The sequence below is a fragment of the Nannospalax galili genome, unplaced genomic scaffold, assembly GCF_000622305.1.
Source record: "Nannospalax galili isolate Female #2095 unplaced genomic scaffold, S.galili_v1.0 scaffold1076, whole genome shotgun sequence".
Lineage (NCBI taxonomy): Eukaryota > Metazoa > Chordata > Mammalia > Rodentia > Spalacidae > Nannospalax > Nannospalax galili.
The window spans coordinates 1087017-1090966 of record NW_008338348.1 but is presented as its reverse complement, the minus strand read 5'-3'; the positions used below and the strand labels follow the sequence as shown (position 1 = coordinate 1090966).

The following is a 3950-nucleotide window of genomic DNA, read 5'->3' as shown; positions in this document are numbered from 1 at the left end:
GAAGAGACATGCACATTTGATGTCTGCAGGACTTTCCTAAAGCACGTATCTGGTGGGTTTAGGGCAGTGTCAGGGAAGGAGCGCACAGGAGTTCACATAAGACAGGGAGGCAGCTGAGGCCCACAGCTGTGGCTTCAGGTGTTAAAGCCAAGCGAGCAAGACAGAGAGCATTTGTGCCAAGGAACGGGCATCGCCGTATGCTGCTGACACATTCACATCTATGCCACAGTGCTCTGAGCACTATGCTCATGCAAACAGACACTCTGGTGTCTGGTTTGACTGTAGCAGTGACCCCTAGTTTGTTCCTGTGCACCACGTGTGTGGTACCCCACAGGGACCCAGCACAGCCACACGGCTGTCTCCAGTGAGGCCGTGGCTAACATGCAGCCTGGCTCACTGAACCACCACTGTTGTTAGAACCTGGCTTTGCACTGTGGAGTCGTCCATCAGTCTCACCTGCCCCACCATGGAAGCCAGACACACAGCTGGGAAGAGGGCTAGTGGCTGACTCCACATGCATATATGGCTTTTGGTGTAAACAAATATGACATGGCCCAGCCCAGACTCACATTCTGACCAACAGACGTAAGCATGAGGACCTGAGTTTGAATCCCAGAGTCCATGGAAAATTGCTGGGCAGGGTGGTACACACCTGTAATCCCAGCCCTGGGGAGGCGTAAGTGAGTGAATCCCTAGGCCTCTCTGGACAGTCAGTTAGCTTAACCAGTATGCTCCAGGCCAACAAAGGACCCTGTATCAAACGAGACGGGTGGCACCTGAGGCTGTCCTCTGGCCTCCACACGCATGTGCACTCACACTTACATGAACACGTCTATACACACATACAAAATGGTGAAGGCAGTAAATTTTATATTGTGTGCTATAATTATATAATCATAAAACAAAAATGCTAGGAACAGGGTCCTGAGTAGGTGCTGTGAAAATGCTTATTAAATTAAGAAAGGGAACAAGGGAGGGGAACGATGGGTGGAAGGAGGTAAGGGAGGAGGCCGGCTGCGGGCTGCTTGCTACAGTTCATTCACATGGTCAGTAAACTTTTTTGAAGTTCACCTTTGACCCTTAACAGAATCAAGTAATTTTACCAAGTCCCATTTGATCATTTCTCATGCATGAGTAATATCACCCCATGGCTAGAAATCTTTTGGGAACAGAGAGCATAATGGTAGAATTCTTCCAAAAACCAGGAAATTTGCTAAAAATGTGTCTGTGTCAGCCAGGGCAGTGGGAGGCAGGCAGTGCAGACAGACAGCAGTGGTGACAGCACAGCACAGGCATGCTGGTGTGGGAAGACGCTGCATTTGATGTTTGTAGTTTGAAAATCTCTAAAGAACATCATTGGAGAATTGTCCACTGCATAAAAAACCAAACATCTCCCAATATCCAGGTTCACTGACAGGAGCAGTGAGCTTTTCCTTTCAATGGCCACCTTATGTTTAGAAAGCCACTGTGGCTACTCATGGATTCACCAAGTTGTACTTGGATGCTGTCCTTTCTTTGGTGTGGTATTGGTCCCCTATCTGGGGTGAGCAGATGTTTGTTTACATTGCCCCAAGAATAGTGCCACACCACAGAGTTGGAGACAGGAGAATCCCCAGCATGCTCTTGGGCCAGCTAGCTACAGCAGCTGGTATATACAGCAGCAAAGAAGAAATTTGTCTCAAACAAGGTGGAAAGGCAAGGACCAACTCCTGAGGTTGTCCTCTAACTTTCACACATGTGTCATGGCCCGTGAGTGCCTGTATTCACACACAGGAACACCTACAATACATACCATTCTCTTTCTCTCTCTCTCTCTCTCTCTCTCTCTCTCTCTCTCTCTCTCTCTCTCTCTCTCTCCACTAGGCCCTATTCCCCAAAGTTTCTATCACTTTCCAACAGAAACCAAGACTTTATCATAAGAGGCTTTGGGGTGGGGGAAATTCAGGATCCAAACTATAATAAGAACTATAAGGTCTTAGGATTAAATTCTGAAATTGATGTGCAATTGTTTATGGATAGCATTGTAATACTGTAATGAAGGGCTCTATAAAATGCCTTAATACATGGAGAGAAATGTCATGCTCCTGGAGTCAGTAATAAAAAATGTCAGCTCTCCCAAAATGAATCTATAAATTCAAAGCTTTTCCTGTGAAAACTTGATAGTTTTACTAGAACTGGACAATGACTCTGAAGTCTATCTGGAAGAACAAAAAGTCCAAGATAAATTTGGCAAAGCAAGAAGCAGGACTCAGAGGAATCCAGAACTTCTTGCACAATTAGTAAGAGGGTGAAGTGCTGTCAGAAGACAGGACAATAGACCAGAGGCAGAGGAGAGAGCACAGACAGCCCCACAAACATACAGAAGAATGGCCAGTCGCAGAGGTCGTGTTTATAGATTGATGCAGAAAGGTGAAAAAGAGCATAATCTTCAAATGAGACATTGATGAGCACGGTGGTGAGCCATTCACATGAGAAACAACACATTCCTATGAGAAGTACAACTGTGCTCAGCCCTGGCAGGACACAGGAAGAGATAGAATCCTTCATGGCTGACATAGAGAAGAAAATAGCAGACTATGTGAACTCATAATAATGGTTTGTGGGCTGGTATAAATAAGAATTCTAAGGAGCTCACCAGCCAGAGAGCAAAACTACATCCACCAACTGCTTCAAGAGAGGTGGGTGTGTCAAAGGCTCAGAGAGCAGAATGGACAATCGTGAGAGATAGTCTTCTAGGAGGCACAGAGCCTTCCTAAAACCATTATGCTCACTTTCAGAGAGCAAGTGGTAAGTCAGAGAAGCCAAGATAGAGCCCAAGCTCTTTGAAGTTTGTCTGCCTTGAACTAGGGCTACGGCAAGAGATCTAGGTGAAGTCTCGTGAGATTCAAGGTGGAGCAATATCTCAGAACAGCATAGCTGGTGTGAGACTGGAAGCCACAGAGAGCTCCCCCTCCAGCCTGTAAAGCAGAGAGGCCTCCCATGGCCCTGGAACTGAACAGCTCAGATTACAAGCAGAAAGAACTTCCAGAGCCCACAGCAGTCTCCAAGCTCAAGAGAATGAAGTCCTGACTCGATATCAGCACTCAAAGGCAGGACCGACTGTCAGGTTAAAGACATAGAGAGTGGAGCTGCTACAGTCCACAGTAATCTCTCCTGACCCTTCACGAAGCTCTAGAACAGAGAGCTCCAGGGCACCAGTCAAAGGTAAGGGGGATGTGAATGTTCCGATCCAACCCGTGCCCCTACATACTTGTGCTGTGGTAACTGGGTTATGCCCTGCCTGGCCTCTTTTCCTGATACTGTGATAATCTGCTCTGACAAAAGCATTTTAAGGGAGAAACAGTTCATTCTGGCTTCAGTTCAAGAACACAAACCATCATGTCAAAGACATCAAGACCCCAAGAGCTTGAAGCATCTGGCCACATCACACCTGCACTCAGAAGCAGAGAGTGACACAGGCTGCTGCTCTGCTCCCTTTCTCCACGTACACTGTCCAGGACCTCAGCCAGGGAATGGCACCACCCACAGTGGGCAGGTCTTCCACCTCAGTGCAATCAAGACAATCCCCCACAGACATGCCCAAAGAGTCACCTCCTGGGCTGTCTAGATTTGGTCAAGTTGACCACACTAATCATCACAACCCCATTGATGTGTACAATTATTACATCTTCATAAGTTTTAAAAACTCCCCTCAGCGTTTTAATCTATCCCAGGAGTTCACCATAATTCCATTCCAAAAGGAACAGTTCTGGCTTCTTGGGCTCAAGAACTGGTACCTTTGTCCTAGTCTGTTCTTCATTGCTGTGACAAAACACTCTGACCAGTACCAACTTGGGGAGGAAAGGGTTTATTTGTCTTACATCTCCCAGGTCGCAGTTCATCAGGGAGCCCAAGGTAGGAACTCAGGGCAGGAACCTGGAGGCAGGAGCTGGAGCACAGGCCATGGAGGA

The 3950-nt window shown here is 47.1% G+C and overlaps 1 protein-coding gene across 2 annotated transcripts in view; it reads right to left on the bottom strand.

The window, feature by feature from the left end:
- Stk32b (serine/threonine kinase 32B) overlaps positions 1–3950 on the bottom strand; it is a 379118-nt gene that overhangs the window by 183661 nt on the left and 191507 nt on the right. The gene's annotated exons all lie outside the window — the stretch shown is intronic.